This window comes from Vombatus ursinus, unplaced genomic scaffold, assembly GCF_900497805.2.
Source record: "Vombatus ursinus unplaced genomic scaffold, bare-nosed wombat genome assembly UNPS02014786.1, whole genome shotgun sequence".
Classification (NCBI taxonomy): Eukaryota; Metazoa; Chordata; class Mammalia; order Diprotodontia; family Vombatidae; genus Vombatus; species Vombatus ursinus.
In genome coordinates this window covers 20937127-20950096 of record NW_020954564.1, presented here as the reverse complement: position 1 = coordinate 20950096, position 12970 = coordinate 20937127, and the positions used below count along the sequence as shown (strand labels likewise).

At 40.9% G+C, this 12970-nt stretch overlaps 1 protein-coding gene and 1 long non-coding RNA gene across 2 annotated transcripts in view; one reads left to right on the top strand and one right to left on the bottom strand.

Moving 5' to 3' along the window:
• LOC114046955 (xaa-Pro dipeptidase) overlaps window positions 1–12970 on the bottom strand; it is a 257017-nt gene that overhangs the window by 78505 nt on the left and 165542 nt on the right. The window lies entirely within an intron of this gene.
• LOC114046956 lies at window positions 4423–8750 on the top strand. Its single transcript, XR_003569569.1, has 3 exons — window positions 4423–4496; window positions 7311–7429; window positions 8013–8750. It is a non-coding gene; the product is annotated as an uncharacterized LOC114046956 (long non-coding RNA).

Below are 12970 nucleotides of genomic sequence, written 5' to 3'. Positions count from 1 at the left end.
GAGCTCAAACGCTTCTGCCCCCACACCACATGGAGGATAAAATGAAGGGCCAGAAAACAGAAGTACTATACTCGTGGTAATTAGTAAATCTGGATGACAACTATACCCCATTCTGCAAAGACTCATTTTTTGGGGGGTGAGCCAAACTACACAAAGCTGTACTTAATTGCTTTTTAAAACATCTTTTACCCTACATGGCAGAAGAATGCAAGAAATATTGCACAGGTTCTCATTTTCCCACCTTTTAAAGAAACCTCTATTTCAGACACTGTCAGAGAGAAGATAATGAAATCTCCTTGTTTCTCTGGCACATACAATCGAGGTGTTCTTCATCCCTTGGCCAGTGGACATTAAGAAAGCTCCACAGATCCAGTCTCCGTCTCTGGGACTTGCTGCTTTCTTTAAGTGGACAATGGCTATGCCTGGGAGAAGAGTCTCTTTCAGACCCTCTGTCCCCTACCTTTTGAGGATAAGAATAGATTTATGTGGATCCATTTTCACCAAATTGATGGGAAGGAAAAGTGGCTTTGAGGATGGGAGGAAAAATGAAAAGAACCTTTGTGAGGAAGAGAACAGGGACTTAGGCTGACATTTCTGCAGATATCCCTGTAAAGGTTTTTACAATGGAGTCTCCCTGAACCAAAGAAGATTTAGATTAGGAATCCAATTAGGCTAACATATGGTCACTACAAAGCAAAAGCCAGGCCTGAGCACAGTTCTTAGCAGTCAGTCAATAAGCATTTATTAAGCACCTACTATGTGCCAGGCACTGTGCTGAGCAATAGGGATACAAAAAGAGGTAAAAGATAGTCCCTGCCCTCAAAGAGCTCACACTCTTAACAGGGGAGACAACAAGCAAATAAATATATACAAATAAGCTATATACATGGAGGACAGGCAATGGTGACAGTATATATAGTATGCATTTAATAAATGCTTGTTGACTGTCTGACTGATTTCATTAGACATCCTAGCTATCTAGTTTAGCCCTCTATGAATTTACACTAACCCTACACCTGGGCTTACTGTATCTCTGAGAAGATACTACAACCTAAAGACTACATGTGGGGGTAGCTAGGTGGTGCAGTGGATGGAGCACCAGCCCTGGAGTCAGAAGGGCCTGGGGCCTGAGTTCAAATCCGGCGTCAGACACATAATACTCACTAGCTGTGTGACTCTGGGCAAGTCATTTAACCCTAATTGCCTCACTAAAAAAAAAAAAAACAAACTACACGTATGTATAACTATGTGTATTTATAACTCAGAAGAATTTGACCTAGAAGAACAGAGAGTTGGCTGTTTAGTTTGTTTTAACCATTGGCAAGCTAATCATCTAATAAAGCAGTCCTCACGTTACAAACCAACCTCCCCTAGATCCTTGAAATGTTCTACTTCAGTGCCACAACTAGGGCAGGGTGACAAGGGCTTTACCCTACGGTGCTGACATACACAACATAGTCTAACCTCTTGCCTTGCCCCTCCCCCACAGCAGTTCTTTAATCCACTAGTTCATGCCTCAGCCCCACACAGCCTTGCAGATGTGTCTGTTGTTCCTTTGACAGACTCATACCATATGGTACTGCCACCAGTGCTCTGTTCCTCTCCAAGGGCTTGACTTACCCTACTGTCATTTCTCTTCTCCCTGTTTCTTCCTGAGGAGGGGGAATATTGTAGCCTATGCCATGGACTGAATTCTTGAGAGGACAGGGTACCCTTCTTCCCATGATTGGGAAAATGCTTTACTGGAGCCATGGTGTATTGCTGCCAGCCCTGGGGCCCTGTGCCACACACTGACCAAGAGACCGAGGCTCAATGGTGAAGTTAGTGTGCACCAGCTCTGGTGAGGTCCTGAAGCCTTCACAAATTCTCCGTGAGGTTCCCTATTTCCTCTGCCACTCCTGATTCAACTGAACTGACCCTGAGTATCAGAATTCCTAGTTAAGGCTCTGCTCCATTTGGGCTTAGGAACTTAGTCAAGAAACATTTATTAAGTGTCTACTATGTGCCAGGTTCTGTGCTAAGTGCTAGGGATACAAATACAAATAAAAACAAAGACAGTCCCTGCCATCAAGGAGCTTACAATCTAATGGGGGAAGACCACAAAAAAAGGAAGCCAAAAAGGGGGCAGGGGAAGGCATGATGGGAGAGTGATGAGGGGAGTTGCAAAGAAGTCCAAAAGCCATGTAGCTGGTGGGGAATGGGGACAGGACCAGAATCTCACATAGGAACTTCTCTTTCCTCTCCTAGAGAAATAATGAATGACAGAGTAATATAAATCACTAAGAATAAGACCACACAAAATAAAATCATGACATATTCCTGGAAGATATGTAAGAAGACTGAAATGTTCATCATTTCTAGCACCATTTTATATACTAGAAAAATGAAGATTTAGAGAAAAATGATTTGCCCAAGGCCAAAGGCAGAGGTAAAGTCATGACAATAAGCCAAGTTCTCCCGACAACCTAGGATACAAAATAAGTGCCTAAGGAATACATATGGATTTATTGGTTGCTCTGTTCCATAATAGAACAAGTAAATACCTGGTATGCTTTTTTGAAAAACTGTGTACAATAATGTAATACAACCTAAAGTAAAGCCAAACTTTATGCATCTATTAATTGGGTTCAAAGATAGTTTGAATAGCCAACATCCACGGGCAATCCAGAAAACATGGTTTGCCCATTCATTTCTCCACTGAACTTCTAACTGGAGTTTACTCTTTATTCCCTGTCCTGTTTATCCTTTGGTAGAGGTGGCAGTGAGCAGGGAAATGGCAAAAATATGGGTAGCCCATACCCACTCAATAGCCTGTAAATAACTGAGCTACTTGAAAATAGAATTAGGCAGAGCCACAGACCAAGAAAAAAAAAACAACCCTGATGTTAGAGCAATAGAGAAGGTAGTGCAACTGCACTGTTGAAGAGGGAAGGGAGTAGCTACATATCTCTGAGGAGGGGACAACCATCTCTTATACACAGAAAAAGGGCTTCCTCTCCTAGTGTTGACCTCAGACCCCACAACTCTGTCACTGGATAGAAAGTGAGTACAAGGGAGAATATAAAAGAAACAAGACAGAACTGTTTTCCAATAAGATAACATAGTCTCATTGGTCTGAGTTTAAAGGGATCTCTTACTTTGTATGAATGCCTCTATTATGCTAAAATACTTCCCTACCACCAGGAAGGTAACTAGGGGCATATCCTGTGGGTTCACAATTATACCCAAAAGTTGCTTGAGGGTCCCAGAACAGAGAACATCAGTAGGGAACTGATTTGTGATGACCTAGTGCCCCCAGGCTCAGTATGCATGGCTGTGCTGCCATTCTGAGGCTCTTCTCATCAAATAACGGTACACCCATTACACAGATCAGAAGACTGGTCAACTGGAGGACTTCTTGAAAAAATAAGACATTAACGCCAGCAGTTCTTTGAGTTGTTCCTCAAAAGCCAAAAGAAATGCAAAGTTGGCAGATGTCACTGTTGCCTTGCCTAGTTCTTTGTCAGATATCCACTTCTCCAACATACACAGTCATAATTTCCTGGAACTAATGTCCTGACAAAGAATTCTCTACATCCAGGAATAAATGAGGATTTTTGAGTAACCTGAGAAAAACTGCAGAGTAATGAAGGGCAGAAGATTAACTTGGGAGAAGGGTGGGTGACAGTTTATCTATTAAAACTCAGATAGTGACAGGTAGGCTGCAAGTAGAATATGTGCGCACGCGCGTGCACGTATGTCCGAGGGCACATGCGTGCATATTAAGAGTTTAATGAGGATCCACCAAATAGAGATTCATGGGAAGGAGTTCCAAATGAAAGAATTCAGTGAGGAGTGGTTTGTTCATACTTTGGCCAAGAGAGGCAGGGGAAAAAGGGTGGGGCAGAATCAGAGTCTCGTAAGGCTGGGTGTAGATGAGGAAGGAACTGGCCCAATTCCCAGAATAACTTGGGGGAAGTTGGGGCTGTAAGTAGCAGAAGATCAAAACAAATGGTTTCAGGTAAAATTGTAACTGTGAACGTTGTCCTAGCACGGCCTCTCATGTCCTATATATCGTATACACTGCCATTAGTTGAGATTAGCACTGACTGAGAAACTGCCTCTTATTACGAATTTTTCAAAAGTCTTGTCTTCAAGGTTGGTTCATACCTGCCTAATAATAATACAGTTGATACACATTGTGCTTTAAGCTAGCATAATGCTTTACATACATTACCTCATTTAAGGTTGAGGGTTAAGCCTTAAAAGTAATGGATTAGGGTGGAAGGTATGTGGGCGTATTCACAGACATGAATTTACATTGTGGCACACAGGAGAAATTTCAGAAATGCTCTCTTCTTTGCTCTTCCGTGTTCTGACAACCCTTTGCCAGGGATTTCCTGTAGTAGTCACCACCCACCTTCTAGGGAAACTGCCTAGACTAGAGCATACTGAGAGCATCCATGAGGAAGAGGAACACCACGGGGCAGATGGACATTCTGGCTGGGAAATAGCAGGTATTTAGAATCAATCAGCAGGCTCAGTCAGACTGTGTGTATCTGAAGCAGGATTTTAACTGATTCCAGACTATTTCCCCTAGAAATGACAGAGCCTGGATTCCCACAGCTTCAGGGGTGGGGGCTGCTTGGGGGAAAAAAAAAAGAGTCAAAATGTGCATGACCAAAAATCAGGGCTTAGCAGCTCCATGAGGCCTGGGGTTCCCTCTGTGGATTCCTATTACTGCCTAGCAGTTCGATGGGCAATTTCAATTCAGTACAATATAGCAACTTTGGAATTATTCACTAGGAAGAAAAAAGTTGCCTTCTGGAACAATTACAAACTACAAGGATAAACAGATATACACAAGGAAGAGAATTTTAACCCACTGTATCTTCATACCTGTTTTTCATTCTTAGGAGAAATACAAGTCCAGAAACCTTTTCTTCAGACAGCTGAGGTCTCTCCTGGCTTTGCCCACAAGATGGGGGGAAGGGGGGTTGAGGGGGATTAGGAGGCAAGGGAGAGGGAAAGCAAAGGCATGTGACTGAGTTACACTGTGCTACAAGCCCTATCTATAATAGAGATTTGCTCTGCACTGTAAAACACTTACTTGATTTGCTGCTTAGCTTTTAATAAATATTTTTGCAGACATACAATAAATTACCTAAAGTAGCTATATAATAAAGGCGATATACCTCTGAGCAAGTTTCTACTTAATAAGGGAGAACCCTTTTCATATTTCAAAAATATTGTTCTTTAAACAGAACCCTTGAGACTCACCTTGAACGCAAGCAGGTGGTTTTCTAGTATAAATTGGAAACAGCAGCAGTTAGAGGGATTTTTTGTGCCAAACTCGGAGGAAATGTTTTTATAAGTGGAATAAGCAGAAGTAGGAGAATTTCTTTCACTTTGAATTGGAAGTTCCGAGTTACATTATCCTCGAATTACAAAGAAAGGGTTCAAAGGCTGAGTGAGTCCTTACTCCTTTCTGCTGGGGTAAGCAGGGAGGACAACCAAGAGGAAGAGACAAAAGAAATCACTCATTCTCTGGGAGAGTCCAAATGACTGGAAATTTGCTCCTCTTAACTCCCCCAGGAGGTACAGGCATAGGCACAGGGAGGGTTAGTGGCAGGGTAGTCCAGGAATAATTTTTCAGGGTTGCAGGAAAGGATGGAAAATCGGCAAACTAGGTCTGCTGTTGATTTTCTGGGGTCTCTATCCCTCAACTCTCTGGTCACAACTGCTACCAATGAATGACAAGCCAATCGGCAAGACTGGTGATTTTTTTTTTCTTTTGAGAAAAGGTGACAAATGGCAACAAAATCAGAAGTACCACAAAGGCTGGAAGGTAATTTTCAAGAAGTAAGCAATGTTCACACAAGTTCATCATCAAAGTGTTATCACAGCTCACCAAAAGGCTAATTTAAAGCTTTTAGAAAAAGCAAAAACATTTTATAAAGAAAACTGATGACCCACAGAGGCCAGATCCTACATTATTACATTTAAAGAGTACAGTGTTTGACGCTTTCTATTTGCAATAACATAAAGCTTTTAAGGCATTTTTTATTAATTTGCTCTATAGAATACTCTAACACCTTCCATACTCATCCCCTCCTCTCTATTCCTATTATTATCCTCCTACTACAGGTCCTGATTAACACCTGCCTCACCAAAACAATAACCAACAGGCATTCCTTATCTCCATTATCTCCCCTTTCCACTCAATCCTAGACAATTTTGCTGTTGAATAGATCTGGTCCTGTTGCTCCTCTGCTTAAAATCTTCCAGTGACTATTGGCTATTGAAGAAAATCAAACTTCTTAGTCTGGCATTCAATGACCTCACTAGTTGTCAAGCCACCTTTCCCATGTTATGTCCCACTGTTCTACACATACCATTTGTTTATGTGAAGCTGGTGGTCCTCCCACCCCCACTGTCCTCATTCCATCTCCAGGCCTTCCACTTCTCTCCACCTCTTCCATAAAGTCTTCCCTCTTCTCCGAGCAGCTGGCAATAGAGGTGGCATGGTATATGATGGAAAGAATGTAGACTTAGAGGCTGAAGAGACCTAGGTTTGAATATCACTTCAGACACTTACTAGTTGTGTGATCAAAGATCACATATTTAGAGCTTCAAAGGAAATAGTTATTTAGTCCAGCTCCTTCATTTTACAGATGAAGAAACTGAGGCCCAGAGAGAATAAATGATTTCTGCAAAGTCACAGAGGTAGAAAGTATAAGATCCTGGAACTGAACCCAGGTTCTCTGACTCCAAATCCAGCACTTTGAACCTCAGGAGTTCCACCATTTGACTTCCCCCTTCTCCCGAATCTTTTTATCTCTTTTCCTTTAAAAAAAAGTTTTATTGATAATTTTTTTTACATCAGTCATTTCTGGAAACAGACTCCCTTCCCTACTGTTGCTTGGAATTGAACCCTCTTTTATAACAAAGAAAAACTAATTAAGCAAAACTACCCCAAATAATGAGTGTCTTCATCAGATAATGCACACAGCACACTGCCCAGTAAGCCCCTGCCTCTCTAAGGAGAGGAGGGAGCTACAGTTCATTATCTGTTCTCTGGGATCATCAGTGATTTTTCATTTATTCAGAGCGGGGCTTCCTTCAGTGATCTTTTCACTCACATTGTTATAATAAGTGTACACGGTTTCTTGGTTCTGTGTATTTCACTGCATCAGTTCTTACAGATCTTTCCATGTTTCTCTGACTTCCTCATATTCACCCTTTCTTACTGCGTGAGAATATTCCATTATATTCCTATACTTCAGTTTATTCAATCATCCCCAACTGATGGGTACTCTCTTTGTTTCCAGTTCTTTGCTAGGACAGAAAGTGCTAGTCTGCATACTTCGGTATATTTCGGACCTTGGTTATCTTTGGCTTCTTCAGGGCACGTGCCTGGTACTGAGATTGCTGGTCAGGTGACAAACAGGTTAGTCACATTTCTTATATAATTACAAACTGGTATCCAGAATAGCTGAACCAACTTATTGCTCCACTAATGGTATCTTAGTGTGTACCTGTCTTCACATGGTTCCTCCAACACTGACTTTTCCTTTTTTCTGGTATCTTCACCAATTTGCAGTGGGTGAGGTGAGACATCAGGGTTATTTACTTTGTATTTCTCTTAGTATAAGTAATTTGGAGCACGTTACAGTTGTTTACAACTTGCATTTCTTCTTTTGAAAACTGTTTGCTCATATCTTTGGACTATTAAGGAATGGAAGCTACAATTTCCTCTTTTGTAAAATGGAGATAAAAACACCTGTAATATTGACCTTACAGGATAGCTACTATAGGCTTATGTGAATATCATACGTAAAATGCTTTGAAAACTTTAAAACATTATGTCAGTTATTGTTATTCAATAGTCTCCCTTTTCTTTGAATCCCTATAGCCCTTAAAGTCTGTTATCCACAGTGCCTTGACACCTACTCCAACAGATCTGTGGCCTCATTGATATGGACACTCTTTACTGGTACAGATTTAAACTCATTCATGCCTTTTCATCCTAGGTGGCTCATGTGGCATCCTCCTGCAAATCCTCCACAGAGGGTCCATCCAACAGATGGAGGGAATTCTTTGGGATTTCTTGAAATCCTATGCCGCACTGGTATTCAAACATCTTATCCAGTGGTTACTCTTTGCTCTGGCTATATGTCCTCAAAATTAGATGGCCTGTAGCACAGATCTCCTGTGTATGCTTGATCTAGTCCAGAAGCTCTCTCCACCTTTGTTTTCCTTTTCACTACTTCTATTTTCTCTTGTAGCACATTAGATGTTAGAGTACAATTGTAGTGCTTTTACTGTCAATGAAGGAGGAAAGTTTACTATAGGAATCTTGGCATATCTTTCCCACTTTTTCAGTTGTATGTTCTTCTCTAGTTCTATTCTTAAATGCTCGCAGGGTGAACTGGCTTAGTTGGGTCTCTTTGCTGCATTTCTTTAAAGCTGTTTTTCTCTCCACTGATTCTTGTTGTTCTATGAGGTGATACTGCTCATTATCCCCTACCAGATTTTCCATAAGATCTTAAACACAAGTTTATATTCCAAATCAGTGCTAAGCTCAACTGTTACATGTTTCTATTTAGCAAGGAGATCAAGTGTTGGTTGGATGAAGTCGTTTCTCAGCTCTCCTAGTAGTGATAATTGATTAACATCAGCTAAATTTCTATGAGAAATGATGATGGTCTGTGTTGATAGTTATTTTTTTATACATTTCTCATTTTTGGCATCAAAAGTTTGTTTAAATATGTATGGCCAGAGCTGTCTCAACTGTCCACCTTGGAAATAGGTGCTTAATAAATAATTATTGAATGAATATCATTTGATATTGCTTTCTAGTTATTTCATGTACATGGGTCTTGGTGCCAAGCTCCCTGAGGTTGGGGACTATGTCTTCTCCTCAGTGTCTAGTACATAGACCCAAGGCCCAGAATGGACTGTATTTAGTCTTGAGAGGTTTTTCACTAACGTATCTCTTTTTAAGTCATGTCTCCACCCAGAGATTCCCCTGGGAACACCAGAATTTGGCTCATTTTGCCTCCCCCTAGGGTATCTTTTGTGAATAAATAGATTTCTCTCATTTTGTCCTATCTCAGAGTTTATCAGGAGAACATGAGAACATTTGACATGTTTTACTTCCATCCAGGGTTTCCCTTAGGAATATCAGAATTTGTCTGGGCTCTTGGTCTCCGTAGAAAAGATAAAGGGTCCCTAGCTAAGATAAATAACATATAGAATGCAAGAGAGGTTTAAAACAAAAAAGACAAAGGACCTACAGTGAAGTCTACAATTAGTCCTATTCTGGGTAGAGCTGCCCTTGAAAGTGAAAAAAATCTTCATGGACTAAAGAGTCAATTGCTTTCTCTAGACCTGCACAGTCCAAAAAAATCCCCAAACTGGTGAAGAGCAAGGTCAAGGTTTGTTTCTCCGTTTCTGGCTTTCATTGCTTCTTAGCTCTGTATCCTGCTTGATCACAGAAGGCCTGTACCTGGTGAGGAACTCACCACTGTCTAGAGAGCTTCCTCTGTTTTAGGAATTCTTACACCAATCAACCTCTGAAGAAGGTTGCTCAAGTTTCTACAGCTCATGCAGAACTCACCATTTCTATCTCAGTCTGTTGCTGCCTTTGGGGTCACATGATTTGGGTCAGTGGAAGGAGAACTAGCTCTTGAGTCAGAAGACTTGGGTTCAAATCCTCTTTCACTACCTGAATGACCCTGGCCAAATCACTTAAGCTCCTTGGGCCTCACTTTCCTCTTCTATAAAATAAAGAAGTTCAACTAGCTGGTTTCTGAAGTTCCTTTCAGCACCAGATCTAGAATCCCATGATCCTCTCCTGAGGGGCCAACATGGCTCCTTGGATAAGCCATAAGGCCCTATCTAGTTCCTTTCCAGAGAAGGAGAGTCTGTGTGTATCTGACTAGCTTATTGTTGCCTGCTTCAATGCTGACTTTTTTTTTTAAATTTGTGTTTTCATTTAAAAGCCAGCTCCAAGTGGATATTCCATATGACCCTCCTTGTTGACTACCTCAAGTGGCCTTTCCATTTTATAGGTTACTGTTGTGTTGTCACACGTAAATTATCTTCTCACTTAGTATCTAAGTTTTCTAAACTATGAAGTGGGACTAATTTCCCTTTGGGGACTTTATAGACCACAATCAGGAGGTGGTACAATATAATGCAAATACCACGGGAGTAGACAAGAAAACCTGAGCTTTTAATTTTCATTCTGTCACTTACTAGCTACTTTGGTCAAGTGAAATTTTTTTTTAATACTTGTTTCTTCATCTGAGAAACAAGGATAATCATTCCTGTCTTTCCTACCTTATAAGACTACTGAAGGATAAAATGAAACAATGCATATGAAAGCAGTTTATAAAATATAAAGCAACTCAAGGTCATCTTTTCCACATCATTACTGAGATGATGCTGGCAAACACTGGGATGATCTGCTCTTACATTTGTAAGCTAGTATTGACACAATTAAATCTCTATGAGAAGACATGGGATCAGAGAATCAGAGGATTTAGAGCTAAAAAGGCCTTCACATTACAGAGATGAGAAAAATGAAGCCCAGGGAAGACAGGTCACTTACCCAAAGATGAAGCTAGTGAGAAGTAGGGGCAGAATTCATACTCAGGTTCTCAATATCCAAGTCCAGTGCTCTTTCTGCTACTCCAGAGCTGTTTCCAAGTCACTGATACTCCCTCCCTAATTGGGAACTCAGACTTTCTTGAAAAGAAAATATATCAGACAAAAAGAGAGGCCTAACTTCCAGAACCAAAGGTCAACTCCAAGCTCCACATGGGAACTGTTCTTCTCTCATCCTGCCACCAAAACTGTTGGGAGCGGTGGCCCCTCCTGTCACTTCACTGCTGTCATTACATGGAAAGAAATAATTCCAGGTAAAAAGGGAGTTCAATTCTTAGAGTAAATCCCTTTCTTGCCGGAGAATGGTTATTCTACAGACTACTAGGAAAATGCCTGAATGCACTGATAGCCCAAGCCTGCCTCCTCCTGGTTCTTATTTATTTCTAACAGGACTCTAAATTTATACACACTCACATACACACACACACACACACACACACACACACACACACATTTATACATATATATATGTATGTATATAAGGCACCAGACTTCCTATGTCCTTTCTTTTGCCATATTTTCTTAGGTAATGCTTCACGTGTTTCTCATCTTTCAAAGCTTTGATCCGTTTGAAAGGACTCAGGAAAGAATCCTACCACTAATCTATGAGTAAATACTCAACAGCTAGCCTGACAGTACTGAGAGGAAGAGCTAATACTCTTATACACAGAAGGTAGAGTTGTTGGACCTTGGAATCTACTCCCAATGGGAGGCAAACAATCAATCAATCAATATGAAGTATTATACAAATACAAAGAATAAAGCAGCCCCTACTTGTAAGAAGTTTAAATTCTAATGGGAAACATCCCAAGTAAATATATAAATATATGCAGCATAAATATACAGTGAATAACTACAAATATATGAAATAATTATATACAAGGTAGTTTGGGCAAGAGGGCACTAGCAGTTGGGAGCCTCAAGAAAGGTGATGGTGCTGGAGGTGGGCCTTAAAGGTAAAAAGGGGCTCAGTAAGGTGGAGGTAAGAAGAGAATGTATTGCAGGAATGGGAGATGGTCAGTGCAAGGGCACAGAAACCATGACAGAGTGAGGAACAGGGAGAAGGCTCATTTGGATGGAATGAAGATTGTGGAATGAGAAGTAATGTCCAATGAAGCCAGAAAGGTAGGCTGGGGTTGGGGTTGGGTTGTGAAAGGCTTTGAAAGCTAAACAGAGGGGTTTATATTTTATTTTAGAGGCAGCAGGAAGTCACTGGAATGGATTGAGTAGGGGAGTCTCCTATCTATGCTTAAGGAAAATTACTTTGGCAGCAGTGTGTAGGATGGACTGTAGTGGTAAGTGACTTGAGTGAGAGAGACTCACTAGGAGGTTGTTTCAGTAATCTAGGCAAGATGTGATGAGGGCCTGAACTAAGGGATAGCTGTGTTCGTGGAGGGAAGAGATCAGATATGAGAGACGTAGAAGTAGGAAGAACAAGATTTGGCAACTGATTGGATTTGGAGTGAGAAATTGACCTGGGAGTCTGGAAAGACGATGTTGCCTTCAACAGAAATAAGGAAGAGGTTTGGAAAAGAAGTATTTTTTGGGGGAAAAATAATAAGTTCATTTCTGGACCTGCTGTGTTTGGGATATTTTTATAATCCAACCTGAAATATTCAATAGGCCAACGATGATGTGGGGCTGAAGCTCCAGGGAAAGACTGGGGCTGGATATTTAGACAGATAGTTGGGTATCTATCTTTATCTGTCCAATCATTTGTCTATCTGTCTATCTATATCTATCTGTCCATCTATCTATATCTATCTATCTATCTACCTCTGTTAGTCAGCTTGCTTAAAGAAGACAGTTAAACCCATGGAAACTGATAAGGTCCTACAAAATTATACACCTCTATAGGAAACAATGCCCCATAGGGTGTTTTGTACAGAGAAGATGCTTAATATTATTTTGATATTTCCATAGATCTGGTAATCATCAATGTAGGTAACTTCCTTCAACAATGAATATTCTAACCCATCCATGTCTATCCGTACCATGCAACTCTTCTCCATGTCCTCCCATAATGTGTCAAAGGGATCCGCTAACTGCGTGGGGCCCTTCCTCTAAAATTTCCGACACTGCAATGCCACCATGCAGGCTCTCCATTGGTTATACAGTCAATCCTCAACATTTGTGTGATTAACTTTCATGACTTCAAGCATTTGCATGATTTCATTAGCAACCTCATTTTCACTTTCATGTTGGTAACCATGCACATTTGCAGCTATGTGTGGTAGAGAAAAAAATGAGAGGCACAGTGTGTGCAAGTTTGTGGAGTGGCTGGTATCCTACAAGGCACTTCACTGGTCTTGTTCTC